Genomic DNA, 15401 nt, shown 5'->3' on the forward strand with positions numbered 1-15401 from the left:
TTCACCCGAAGGAGGTAAATAATTGCATCTCGAAACAAAGTTCAACTATTCATATATATTGTAAAAGCTTCAGCTACTCACACATAATTTAAAAATAATGTTTTAAACGATTATCAATCCTTCTTACAATTCTTCCTGCTTGTCTATACGAGGCATTTATTGAGATTACGTATTTTATGGAGATTGTGGTGGATGGGCTAATATGAGTATCAACATTGTATTCCAGCCAAAGTATTATACGATTTTATTGCAGCGTTTCTAAATTTATTGGAATTCTGCTCTCCAAACACCCTTGTGGAGCAGGACATGCATGCAACATGTGCTTATCACGAACGAGGTCGCCGAATAAGGAAGCAAGGACTCCAAACAGATGCCTCGTCGTCCGTTGCATAGCCCCAAATTCGAAAGGGAGAGGACCTCTGTACAAGTTTTTGCGCCTTCGGCCTTCGCAGCGCAATTTGCATATCCAGATCGCGCGAAGCATCAGTTCGCTTCGCCCCGCATTAGTCAGCGTGAGGAATTCGACTGCAGAGGCAGGTGGCAAATCGCTGAGTGCATCGACATTCGATTTCTGATCACGCCTTTGAGTGAATCCTAATGCCTTTTGTGAATCAGGCGCCAAGCTTGGGCCCCTTCGTGCACAGCGTGATCGACCCGACCAGAGTGCCCCTCCCTGCTTCCGGTCGGAGCCCAGGCCCCACGTCTTGGAGAAGACTGGTTTTCCGCGTCCCAGGCCCTCAATGCATCTGCATAAATATCGCGGGTCGCGAGGGGCTAAAGGACCCTCCACGTCTGCCTGTCGCCGCCGCCCAAGAACAAACCCTCCTCAACGTGTGTGTTTTTCCAACCCTTCCTTTTTTGCCGGTGCAGCAACAGCAGCAGCAGCCGATGGGACTCCCACGACCCCGCGCAGTCCTCCCATTTGCATCTCATCCCGTCCTCTCTCTTTCTCTTTATACACACGTAAATGTGCTTGCCGCTCGCAGCACTATTTGTTATATTCGTCGGCTCTCGGTGGGAGGGTAAAGGGGAAGGGGCCTCAAGGGAAGGCCGCGAGAACAATGCGGAAGCACGGTTTGAAAGGGAGACGAATACATGCGCTTGCATCATGGCGTATAAAAAAACAAGTGTGTGAGAGAGACTATGGTTCGTTCTCCGGGAGATAGCGAGAGAGCATGAAAGAGGCCGAGGAAAAAACTCGCTCCGCGGGCCCACCTCCGAGTGGGCCCTTTTTTTTACTTGTCTCTCTCTCTCTCTTCCCCTTCATCCAGCTCATGCTCTGACCCCCCAACCCCCCTCAGAGGCTCATTTGCCTACGAGGCAGCAGCGGAGGAGAAGCCGCGACGAGGAGAAGTGTCTAGAGATGAGCAGCTCACCTCGCCGCGGATGGAGACTTCGACGCGCTGCGGACGACGGCGTCTTCGCCCGCGACATCCCTGTGCAGCGGCCGCGGAGAGACTTCAACGACCGCAGAGACTTCAACGATCGCTTCTACAGCCCCCGATGACCATCTCCTGGGAAGTCCTCCTCGTCAGCCACCCTTCGGAGTCTGCAACTGCGGGCGCCAAATTCAGCCTCGCGATCACCTAATTGTGTCAAGCAGGTAACAATAGTTCACATTTTAGAACGTCATTGAGTGAGATCGAGAAATAGAATCAAGAACTCAATCAATTTTGACCCCTTCATGCAAACCTAATTTAAATTTATTATGGCCGTTTTTTACTATGTATCTTACCAGCGTTCCTGGCTGCGAGCACTTGCATGAAGGAATGTGCTTCGCGATTCGTCAAGTTAAGTTTTGACTTGCATGATTTCTGGTTAAGCTCAACGAGAATGGTAACCATTCTTTCAGGTACCTATACCATTCCTATTAAATTGCGATGCAATCTTTTATACAGTAGCGTTATTGGTGTGTAACACTTTTTAGAGGTATTTAGTATTTGATTGATTGGTATTGATAGGTAATAATCATCCCCTTTCAAATTGTAACCAAGGAACCGATTTTTGGGTACTTGGTTAAGCATGAATTTTAACCGGAATGCCACAAAGTATGCGCCACAATGACCCCTTGTATATTCTCACTTAAAATACGTGGGTACATGTATATATATATATTACGAAGTGTAGGAATCTTGTACCGAGATATTCGCCTTTAGTTAATGGAAAATTTAACTTTACTAGCTTAATAGTATGAGTCATATCCGAATAATTGAGAGAAAAGGTTTTCATCCTTAAGAAAACAATGAAGTATTGTGAAAATGAGACTATTCTCGACTATTCTCACTATCAAATAACAATTCCTTGATATTCTCCCAAAACTTTATTTTTGTCCCAAATACCGTGGAATGAAATATGTATTTCAATAATTGTTTCGCATTGATCGGAAATTTCAGATTTCCGGTTTACAACTTTACAGCAATATTGTATTCCTAATTATATTGTATGTCTATTGGTACTCAAACTGAAATAGAAATTACAAGGGGCCATGTTAAATTTAAATTTTACAATGTTACAAGTATCCCCGCAATATTTTTAATATTTTCTGTATTTGAAAATGGTGTAACAGCCAAAACTGGTCATAAAATAGAATTGATATTTGTTATCTAGGACTTCTAAGAGTGTACAGTGTTGACAAATATACAGCTATTCTAATTTATGGACCTATTTTCAGAACTTCGAATTTATTCAAGTATAATTAAAAAATGGACAAGTTATATGATAATGGAAAGAAGAAGTATTTGTATGGGATGTATTTCGCCCTTTCATCTGCAACGAAACGAAATGCTCCTGTAACATGGGTATTGGTCCACTCAATTCTTAGTGGGAAATTTTCTTCCCCGGAAGCGGCGCGTGTCCACTCATTATCCTCCATCTGGGGAAGCGAGGTGGACGTGAAGGGATGAGGAGTGGAGTGAGACTTCTTTGTCGACAACGATGGACCGGAGAGGAGCAGTTGGACAGCATCCGGATTTGAGCCTCACGCCCGACTGTGGCACAAGTGGAGCTCAGCCCAAATCAGTAGTTTGGGCCCATCGGCGTGATCATTAGAATATCACTCTCTCAGGACAGTAATTGGAGGCGTCACTCCCGCTAGACCTCTTACATTTTATTTTCATCCATTTCATGATGATTTTTTAAGCTCACGCTTTTATATTGGACTTTTAGGTTGTACCGAATCGACCAATGTTCATTATTAACTGTAATTCACGTCTTAAATATAGCCTAAGAATTTCTTATCCCAGCTCAGGGTTTATAAAATGTGGAGCAATTGGACAGCTTCCAGATATGATCCTCACTCCTAGCTATCCCACAATTAGAGCTGAGAACGAATCAGAGGATTGGGTCATCGGCATGATCACAAGAATATCGATTTCTCAGGGCTGTGATTGGAGCTGTCAATCCCAACGGGTCGCTTGCATTTAGTTTTTAGTTCATAATAAATTTTTTATTACAAGCTCATTTAAATCGAAACTTGAAGCTTGTACGTGGTGGAAGGGCTCCATAATATATATACCTGTCCCCACCAAAACTTTGTATATTTTCTGTATTTGAAAATGGTGTAACAGCCAAAACTGGTCATAAAATAGAAATTTTTATAAATATTGCGTAGAAGTAACAGAGTGTCTGTTAATGATATTTGTTATCTAGGACTTCTAAGGGTGTACAGTTTTGACTAATGTCAATAATTTCCTGCAATTCACGTGTTAAATTTAACCTCAGAATTTTTATATGAGGTATACAATATAATATTTAGAGGCGACCGACAGCTAAGACCTATTGTGCCAAGGGAAGAGTGGACGGAAACCTGGCGTCGGCATCAGCCTATTCTTAACGAAAGGTGCCAAGGGGACTACAGCTTAACGCTCCATTTGACGGACGGAGGGTTGCGCTTGAGTTTTCCTCCGCACATCACTCAAGGGATTCAAACTCGGACCCACAGTGAGGAAAGCCAGCACTCTAGCTACCAGACCCATTTGAACTCCTTTAAGCCAAAATTCATTTGTTAGATAGAGATAATACGTGGAAAGAGCCTGATTAATTTTCTCAGAAATGCTCAAGATATTTACGTAAGATTTTAATAAATGGTACGTCATGAAATAAGACTGAACGAGCAAGTGTGATGCGTCCTTCGTAAAGCCAAAAACCTGGTTTTTAATAAACCTCACCATTTCGTAATAATGGATCTGAATGTCTCTAATTTCTGTTAATGTATTTTGCTCATTTTGCCTCGTTGTTCAGACTGGTATCAAAGTATAATTCTTGGATCAGGGTAATGCTCATTTATCCACAGTTGCACAAACCATCTCAATTTCTTTTGCGGATTCTGAGCTTTCAGTTGTTGTTTGACGCCCTGATCTCTAGAAAAGATGATTTTTTTCAGTGACTCGTTGTATTTGACAACAGTTCCATCTCTGTCACCTCTCCCATAATGGTTTAAATGATTTCCAAGCCCGATTAATTTCAAAATATACCATTTTTTTGATAATTTGGCATTTACATGTATCGTTGTGCTCAATTATTCATGGATTTGTCGACAGTGAACAAGAAGGAAATACATCTACGTATTTATTCGGTTATTTAAAAATAATTTTACTAAGGATTCATAAAAATAAATAAATATTACCGGATCACGTTTAAGCGCACCTGTTTCCAGTTGCTTAAATAATCTCCATTTCTCTACCACTTAGCATGTACTTATTGGCATACCTTACTTGGGATGATGAAGAAATTGAATGGAGATTGTATAGCGGAAAAAAGTGCAAACTGTATGTTTTCACTGCAGGGCTTAAATGAAAAATTCTTAGAAAATCTAGATCCATCATTTACAATTGCAGGAAGGATATGTTACGATTTGGAGCTTTTGAAGTCGATTTCATAGGTCTTAATACCGTGAATTGGAAGTAATATATTTTTTCATGCTCTCAAAATTTTCCCTTTTATAAGTAATGGTTGTAATCAGCTCATGCATGACTTGCCAAGAGAATACTTGAGATCACGCTTGATTGAAGGAGTACCGTACTCAAGAGTGATTCCAAAACAGGCTGTTTACATGTATAGCGCCAGAACAAGTAATCAAACTCATTTACAGTGTATGTTTATTATACGAGAGGCTCAAAATGTTGCGTTGATGGCCTTGTACCAAAACTTTGGCGGAAGAAATTAACTCATCAATTTCATTTTTACCCATTCCTACTTCAATTCTGTAAGCTTGCGGTTGAAATTTATCAACATATTAGGCATTTAATTGTTCACCATAGGAATACACAGCGATTTTAGGGATTCCTTTTTTCTTCCTGGTAAGCCCCGCCTGGGTTGGTTATCGATCGCCTGCGGAAAAGGAACCATTTTGATCCGTAAGAATGACGGTTCTTAGAATCGCTCCATCTTAAATTTTTGCCTTCAACTAAAAGAATAGACGTAAAAAGGGCTCAAAATTTTAATTCCGTTTTTGAAATGAGTTGAGTGAATTAGGATGGTCTAAAAATTTATGTTCACCCGTTTACAATTTGAGTTTTACTTTATTAATTCCAATACCACCGAATGTAGCACATATAGAACATTTAATATCGGGGTATTCAACAAATTTAACAATTATACGTGCACGAACAACCATGCCTTGGATAGAGGCAACCTACCCAAGCAGGACTCGAACCCGCGACCTCTTCCTTGGCTGGCGAGAACTTTACCCCGCCGCCACGAAGGCCGGTAAACCGACCAGAGTTTGTTTATTTCAAGGGCAAATCAAGTCGCCCGCGTTATATTAATGGTAGCTTACCAGTTTATTCAATTTCTAATTTGACAGACTTTATAATGAAACTTTTACGTTCAAAATAGATTCAATTAAAAAAAATGCACAGGTGAAACTGATGTAGACGTGCTCCTATTGCATTTTCGAACAAACGTATCTTAATTCACTTTTAAGACTTAACATCCTCTTCATTTTTGTTATATTTTTACTGCAGTTTAAATGTAACTATTTTCACAGTTGCATTTGTTACTATTGGAAAAAAAATTATGGGTATTTTTGCCTGAAATCTACAGGGTTAGAACATTTCGATTTGATTAAATAATTACATGTAGAAATAAAACTAACGCCTAAATTAGTCTCCAACTTGACATATTTTTTGTAAATAGAGGTGACTATGAGAATATTATGAGATAATTATGAATTTTATTTTGAACTCTTTGTTGGTAAAATCTTTTCATCAGGTAAAGAGCCAAATCACGTTATCACATCCGTAGAAGACTTCCTTGTCCACACCTCTGTGCGCTCGCTAAGGCTCAGGTAACATTCGTTAGTCAGTGTGCCTACTCCTATGCTAAGATTGGAGTCACAAGTCTGAATTATTCAAGGATATTTTAGGTTTTTACTAACTCTATACACTTTGTTTTCTCTGGCCTACTAATTATTCATTTACTGTCTTCTGCAGTTCTCATTTCATTTTATTTTAAGGTTTTGCACTTAAAATTCGGGTAAATACCTGTATCATTTAGACATACTTATAGACGCATCAAATGCTGGATTGGTCTCATCGCTAGTTGTTGTTGTTGGAAAGTTGGAAATGGAATGCCCCTTGATTGCCTATCCCGAGTATAATTATAGCTCACCATTAGAATGGAATACAATTGATTTAAATTTTTTAATTCGTACTTAATGCCTTTAAAACGTTCTACATAGCTCACTTGCCGAAAAGTCCCCGCATATTTATCCTCTGCCTTCTTCAGACGACCAGAGGGCATCTTTTCCTCAATAGACAAGGTTCATCTATCCTGGTCATCAGCGCGAATAACCTTCGGAGCGGGTACACTGCCGTTACTTCATCTCCGATTTGTACCCTGAGAAAAGGAAAACGATACAAGTTTTAATTCCTGTAGTCTTCATGAAAGTTCACGTAGAATATCTGTAACATTATAAAACAGTGTGTTCCCTGAAAGTTCTCATTCTGTGGACAGAAACTATTCAATAGATTTAATGAGATAAATGAGTGAAGATAGCCTATAGATTACCCATCTAACTCGTCAGTAACTTATTAAACACTTAGCTAAAATTTATATCCATCCACCAAAAGTTAGTTTCTTCATGCAACCAAAACGAAATTTTCATATCCCTTTGTTGCTCAATCGTAAGTTTCTTCTCAGTGCACTTTTCAATGATTTATGCTAAGTTCTTTAGAACTTAAAAGTGTAAGTTTTTATTTATACCATAATATTCCTCCAATATTACGTGAGAAGAGTGTGTTCTATTATTCTTTTGCTCATGGTTCCTTGGGTCTCGGTCACAGAGTCATCGAGAGCGAATTTCAACCCGTATATCTTTTTATAGAACTTTCCTTTCGCTGACCAGTGACCTTTTATGCCATTAACGAGGCTTTGAAGAGAACAAAATACGAGTCAATTCAGTTTTTAAACTTTCAGTTTTGTCATACGCCAACTGAATTTTAAAGGGGTGATAGTTAAAGCAAGATATAACTAGATTGGACATCTGTCAATCCATCTCATTTTCATAAGATTGCTATACCATTTACCTCCCAGGTTGATGAGTATTCCTGAAAAATATTTTATTATAAGGCACTGCATTTAACAAGTAACTTTTTACGCGTGGGTGAAAAGTCATATACATCTAGAATGAAATTCGCCATGAAAATATCATTCGGTTAAGTTAGGATTCGAACCCAGAGCTCCCAATTCCCGGTCAGATATTTTACCAGTTATACCATTAAGCTCTCGCAGAGGTTACGTAGGAGAATTTCAGCCGTGGAAAATAAAAAAGGCAAAATACGACTGGCACATAGTGTGACTCTTCCCAAGAGATTGAACAATCATCGGGGGAATCTCAGCGTCAGGAATTCGATCCGCGATCCGGCTCCGAAAATCAAGGATCAGATCCGAATCCGGATCCGAAAAAAATCCTGGATCCGTCCATCCCTATTCGATACCAAATTTAACTTTTTTTAAACTCTCTCTCGGGTAATTTCTACTCTTAAACTTAAAAAAACTTAAACTCTCTCTCGTTTATTTTGAGTATCCATAATACACCGCAAGTCCCAAAGTAATGCTCTGAATTCCGCTTTGCCGGCAATGTTTATCCGAATGGTTGCATCTCCGCGGCAGCGGTCGTGCCCGTCCATGGCCCCATAAATTAGCGGTAAACGCCCGAACTGATTCTGCGGCACCGCGGAGCGACGGGATATTTGCGAGTATCTGCGGTTTCCGTATGGCGCACCAGTCGCCCGGAAATACATGATGCCCTTCGGAACGCCAATAATATTCACCGATACGGAAAAACGAGAGGGATTCTCGCACAATTGCATGGCAGCCGGAAAAAATGACTCCCTGGAGTATAACCAGGCATGGATAGAGTATTAACAAAATGCATTCCCAGCACATAAATTTTAGCATATGCAAGCAATGTATTTTGGAATTCGGATCACACGTTTGAAAGGGTAAATTATGTAATATTGTTCACCTCTTGATAGTGGCCTGTAAAGGTCGAAACCGGTTGAGTCTTTTATTAAATACTGTGTAGAATATTAGCAAAGTTTTCTTCTTAATCTATTATGTAATTTTGCTCTATTTTTTATTTAATTATTCCGAAAAGAGATGGAAGAGAATATATTTTGAGGGATAATTTTTAAAACTACGTTCTGTCAATTTCAATAACTCACTTTAAGCAGTTTTGGCATACTATACTGAGATATTTCGCCAGTAATTCCCAATCAAAACATAAGTAGAGTCACTGCAAGTCTCCTAGATAGGCGTTTGGCGTGGGATGACACGACACCAGTAGTTGAAAAAAAAATACCTAAATACAAAGGCAAAAAATGTAGCTACGCTTTGGTAACGTTTGATTACTATGTTCCAACTATTACTAATTAAAGACTATTGCTCTATTTTTTGGGAGACAAACAAATTCCTCTACCTACACGATAGATTAAATATCACTTTCATTTTATTCTTTGTGTTATGAGTCAATAAATATTTTTATTAGACACATAATAGGCTTTCTTTGTTGCAACGATTATGATTAAATTATCGTGAGCATTGCGATCATTCATACATAATTTACGCGGTTAAACATGAATAAAAAGTAGAATATAAATTCATTTCATTGGACACTACTCGCTCAAATTCTTTGTGCACGAATCGCAGTATTTTAATTATTAATTCGAGAAGAAAAATCAGTTAGAGTCATTCATATTGTGCTTAGGATGTTTGAATATGACAAGTGGTTGTGCTGATGAAATTGATGAATTTGGAATGCAATACGTCGTGCAGTTTAAGAAAAAAATCGATAAAAAAAGGGAGGGCTTCGCTTCTAAAAAAAATCAGAAATATCACATAGAAGAAGTTCCTGTCGAAGTTAGAAACAAAATGAGGTTATAGGATGATAAGCTTTGAGATAAGTGCTAGGAGCAGATAAAGGAGAAGTCAACGATGAATAACCTTAAATATCTATAAGAAATTCAAGATGTCTATAAGAGCGCATCCTTCGATTGATTTCTGAAAAAAATCATAAATATCATTAACTAGAATTTCCAGTCAAACATAGAAACATAGTGAGGTTCTATGTCGATGATGTGAATGCTTGGGGCAAATAATGGAGAAGTCGACGATGAAGAACATTATATACAGAAGTTTATAAGGAATTCAATATGTCTATAAAAATCAATAAAAAAGGAGATCCTAGGCTTAGTTCTTGAAAAAAATCGGAAATATCACGTAGAAAAATACTGTCGTAATTAGAAACAAAGAAAAAGGTTCTAAGATGATGTACTTGGAGATAAATGCTTAGGGCAGATAAAGAAGAAGTCATCGAAGAAGAACGTTAGATACCTATATTATGTACTGGTTTGGTAAAGGGAGGGCTGCAGTATGCTAATCTCGGAATTGCAGTCCTACGGATGCATGAATGAACAATATAAATTCTCAGTCTGCATATAGCTCGCGCGCTCGCTCGCTGCAGTCCCTGGAGAATAAGAGGGGAGACGAGTACCTATGCTCTCCTGGAAGAGTCGCTTGGTGCGGGGAGGAAATGATAATAATGGAGCGGAAGGGGGTGGGTGGGGGGGTGGAGAGGGGCGGGGAGGGGGTACGATGTGCACACGCGTCGCATATAGACACGACTGCTCTGAAGAGTGGGGGAGTGTAGTGCTAAGCGCAGTGGGTTTGGCGGTGAGTGGCAGCGGGTCTCTGAAGGGAAGAGTAGTAGTGTATAAGGAAAAAGGAGAATTTCTGAGGGGGGGATGGAGGAATATAAGTCGAGGGGGAGCGGGGGAGGGTGTCACGTGATCCCCGGGATCAATCAATCGCGGGAGAGAGTTGGGGGAAAAGGAACCCCCCCTCTCCTCCCCTCCCCAGCATAAACCCCAAGAGAAGGGGAGGGGAGAGAAAAGTGGAGGGGGGTTTGACCCCTGCAAAAGGGAAAGAAGGGAAGGGGGTGGGGGTGGAATCGAAAGGTAGGAGGGGGATCGGAGCTGGCTAAACCAATCGCGTGCTGCCTTTTCGCCCGATGTATGTGTGCACGTTAGCGGGGGCTGAATTGAAGGGGGTGGAGAAAAAAATCATCCATTGGGGGAAGGGTGGGTTTTTCCCCCCTAACAGGGGTGTGGATATATATATAAGAAAAAAGGTGGAGCGGATGGATATATGGAGATGGTATGGAAGCGATGGATAGAGCCCTCCCTAAGCGGGGTTAGGTGGTAGATATAAACAAGACTTTCCGAATGGAGGAAGCAAAATTAACATTAATATACTAGGTTCTATAATGAAATTACTCTAACATTAACATAGCAGCCCTTCCAGGTGACATGTAATGTAATATAAACTAGTTTAGATATGCTACAAGATATTCATATATGTTTCTGCTTCACGATTAATGGTTTTCAAAACGTGATAAACAACATCATATTTTGTTCGAATAAAGTCAGTTCTTTAGTAATAAAGAGCCCAGCCTAAGCGGGGTAGGTAGTAGATAGGCAAGATTTTCCGAAAGGAGGAAGCAAAATTAACATTAAAATACTACGTGCGAACATTAAAATACTACGTTAAAATTAACATGCTTCGTGCAGCAACACTTCCAGGCGACATATAGTGGAAGAGGAAACGGGACATAAACGCCCCTTTTGGGCTATGTTATCAGCATATTCATCTGAGTTTCTGCTGAAAGATTAAAAAAATATAAGCATAGAACAACATCATCTCTCGTTCGAATAAAATCAATCCGTTAGTAATAAAGTTCGGGCGGTGGTAAGAGCCCTGCCTAACCAGGATAGGTGATAGATGGACTAGACTTTCCTGATGGAGGATGTACTAACATTAAAATACTACGTGTAGTAACTCTTCCGGGCGACATTTAGCGGACATAAATGTTGCAATTCGTAATAGAATTCTTACATATCAACTGATTTCTTGCGGAGCAGAGCGTAAGAAAAAGAACAAATAATTTCTTTCTTTGCTACCGACTTTTTTCATAAGACGCAAATGAACATAGTTACAAATGGATGCATACATAACACAAAAAAACATAAAAGCGATAGCAATTGGCAACTGTACTTTTCAAACAAAAGAAGGCGATAATCCAAATAGCCATCTTATATGATATCGATATGAATCATGTGAATGCAATAGCAAAGAAAATCACATACTCTAACAATTTACGCCCCAGTTGGGTTACGATGTCAGCATACACATATAAGTTTCTGCTGAAAGATTAATGGTTTTGAAAACATGATAAAGCAACATCTTTTGTTTGAATAAAATCACCATATTCAGCGAAACTACCTCCGTTTTCCTTTCGTTTTTGTCCCATAGTCTCCTGATGTATTTCATCGAGAATAACTTCTGAGAAATTGGAAGATTTAATCGAAAATAACGAAATAAAAAGACCTCTCGGTAATTCGGCAGATATCGGACCAGAGCACTGCCGGATCACCGAAAATGCCGGGTTAGTGGAAATCACTTTCAATTACGCATTTAAACTGCAGATGCTATATTTTATTGCATTCATACATGCATATAATATATTGTATTATACGCTGCATGAGACCATACACGCAATTTATGTGTCTACGTAAAGTGAAACTAATCTCCTCCTTCCTTTCCACCACGGGATAACTTCTAGTGCATGTCTCCCCACTCAGTAAGTACTACTTACCCTATTTTTTGAGTTGGACTAAGCTCACCTGCGAAGTAGACAACTCCAACTACCGTGATACGCGCTTAGTAAGCTGCCTGCATAAAAACGCCGCATCACTGTCAGGGGTGGAGAAGTGAAGTGTCGGATTACAGTGTAATCCGACACTTCACTTCTCCACGTAAATACTGTAATACTGTAAGTGTAAAACATACTGTATTCCGAATATTTGCAATAAAGTGTTTGCACCCGAGAAGAATAGCATTTAAAAGTTCTAAAATTGAAAGATTACATCATCATAAATATGAAATTCAATTAACAAACCTGATTATAGTTTATTTCTTCGTGAAATTCCGATCAACCCATGCCATAGAGTCCTGAGCGGCGAGTTAATTAAATGCATGGTGGGTGACAGCCCCAGCCTAACTGGAAAATCCTCGATTTTATTTACTATATTCAAGGTCTACGAGTAAGAGCGTCGATGAATTAAGTGTATTATGTTTATTTCTCACATGTTCGATGCCAGTGGCGTAACTAGGAATATGCTTTGGGGAGGATTAGATGGGGTAGTGGAGGCTACCCCCCTGAAAACGGGGATTTCAGGAAAAATTTTGGAAATAACATGCCTGAAAATGCATTTTACATAATTTTGCCACTTAAATTAAAATTCAACTTCAAGCAGATGCAGTTATTGTATATCAAATCCAGACAAGATTTTTAAATATAGGTACTCTTGATTTCTCTGAGGCTTTGGGGGGGGGGGATACATCTCCTCATAACCCCCCCCCCCCCCATAGTTATACCACTGTTCGATGCGATCCAGCTGTATTTATGCTTACGTGACTCTAACTGAGCACTGTTAGTTCCATTACATGGCGCTTGGCAGCGCTGGATCGTGTACCTTTTTCGTACTACCACTCCCTCCAACCTGTAAAACCCCAGATAGACCCCCCCCCGCCCTCTTTCGAGAGAGAGAGAGAGAGCCATGTGTGTGAGTTTCCTGCTGCGGACGACGAGGCGGTGGCGGTCGATACCGAAAAAGGTGAATCGGAGATACGCGCCCGCTCCGAAAAATGTCTCCCTTTCGTCGCGTCCGCATGGAATCGCCCGAACGCAGCGAAAGAGACGCACGCTCGGAGCTCCTCTTGAATCTCTCAGCCAAGTGGAACAGATAAGAAGACTCAGCCACTCCCGTTGAAGGTTGATTTTTGACGCCAATTTGGGAGAATTTTTTTCGAAAGAAACTCATGCAATATTCCACGATTATAAAATGTATCACGACCTTGGTTTACATGTTACTACATAATCTTCAAGGTATCTTAAGGATAGCAATGTTGTCTCAATTGAAAGGATTAATGGCAACGCTCGCTAGTATCACCCATTGCATGTTTTTTCGTAGTTCTAACCTTTCATGTATTTGCTCTAGGAATTACTAACCATTAGCAATTTTTTTTATGAATAAGCATGTACATTTTTCTAGTGTGCGTAATATTTCTTTGACTGTGTGGTGTGCATGTGGCGGTCCTCTTGCATGCTTCATGTTGGTGATTGGTCACCCCCTGCCAAACACCCTATAGGTGGCTCGCAGGGTATTATGTAGATGTAGATGTATCATTTCGTACCTTGGATATTATGTTGTAAAATAAAAACTTAGGACCGAATAATAGTTTAAAATCTTGGAAAATTACTATTATTTCTGTCAATTTGGAAAAATTCCACTACATCACGCTTAGTTCTTATGATTTTATTCATTATTTCGGTTTTCAAAAATGTCCGCATCGCGGGAATGAGTGCAGACTAATCCATTAAATCTCAATATTCACAATGTTATACTAAAAATCGTGACATATAGCATTTCCATACCTTATATTGGCTATATATACCACTTATAGACAAAATACTCGAGCACATGTGACTCAAAAACGTCTAAGATATTTGAACGGCTTAGAGACACATATCGATGGCTAAGTTCTGACAACACGCATCTAAAAACTTGGCCGGCTTGACTCTTAAAACAAGTGTAATAGCATTAAAAAATAAAATTCAAGCAAAAAACAGCTCTTTGTTGGCAAATTTATGCTTCTTATTCAGTTTTTATGAATTTTTGGTTGTTAATTTTAGCGTAAAATTAGAAAAAATTAATCGTTTTTTTGCTCTCCTGAAAAGATTATATTTTTGAGATACGTATTATTAAAACTGAGCCTCGAACTTGCGTCACACAGTTATATCTCTTTACCAATCGGCAAGCCGGTTGAAGTGTTGCGTTATGACCGATCCTTTGAATTCGATGGATATCATCATAAAAAATCTAAATTAATGATAACATAGCTATTTATGTGGTAGCTTGTTTCACCGATGAATTCGGATCGCGCTGCTTTCAGCGACACGAGTGGCGAGTTCGGCGAATCCATTTCAATACACCTTCGGTAACAACATATCCATTGGTTGAGCGAATAATCCATTGTTTTAATATTCATGCTCTCAGCAAATTTTTTGATGTCGTCACTCTGACATTAACTCACTGTTTACGCGTATTATCCACCCGTTGCTAAATACTGTCACCTGAATTTGAAGACTAATGTCTCAAAGATCGCTTATTTGATTTGAAAACCGCTATCTATCCTCATCCGCTCAAGAAATGTTGTGCTTTAAGCCTCAAAATTTCCAACTATTGTAAGTGGAAAATAAGTACCAACTTAAAGGGACGTTGGTTTTTTTATATTTTTTTACATGAGCGCTGTTTGGGAGCCCTCTCATAAAATACTCCATCGTTCATCAAGAATTTGAGTGATTAGCCTTGATTGACAGGGTTTTTCGAAATTGAAATCTTCGTGTAAAAGATACATGTTAATCCTCCTTGACCCGGAAACCACAAACATCTCGATTTTCTGCGCAAACGACCCTGTATTTGAGCTATCCCCGCAGTGCGTGAACATTTTTCAGCTCTTAAAAAATTGAGTTATAATCCACGCCTTGTTAGATCTAATGCAATGGGTACATTATATTCCTCTCTGCCGTTTTATATTAGCTTAACAAAAGGGCAACCATTTTATAAAAATTAATTCCATTCCCTTTAAAAAACAAACTTATATATTTATGTGTATACTTTATGTTTGCATATACTTTGCCCAGTCTATACAAACTAGGTTTGCAATAGAGAACTTCCATAGAATACGTTGGCCATAAACTAAATTCCATCACTGAATCCCTATCATTAATATACCTTATCTAGGTAGAATTGTTATTATATGGTAATGCTTGGGGGAAA

At 39.4% G+C, this 15401-nt stretch overlaps 1 long non-coding RNA gene across 1 annotated transcript in view; it reads left to right on the plus strand.

The window, feature by feature from the left end:
- The first annotated feature begins 1237 nt into the window (after positions 1 to 1237).
- LOC124163851 overlaps positions 1238 to 15401 on the plus strand; it is a 51091-nt gene continuing 36927 nt past the window's right edge. Inside the window, exon 1 of the long non-coding RNA XR_006865852.1 lies at positions 1238 to 1603. This is a non-coding gene — a long non-coding RNA (uncharacterized LOC124163851). The remainder of the gene's footprint in view (positions 1604 to 15401) is intronic.

Source organism: Ischnura elegans, chromosome 8, assembly GCF_921293095.1.
Source record: "Ischnura elegans chromosome 8, ioIscEleg1.1, whole genome shotgun sequence".
Classification (NCBI taxonomy): Eukaryota; Metazoa; Arthropoda; class Insecta; order Odonata; family Coenagrionidae; genus Ischnura; species Ischnura elegans.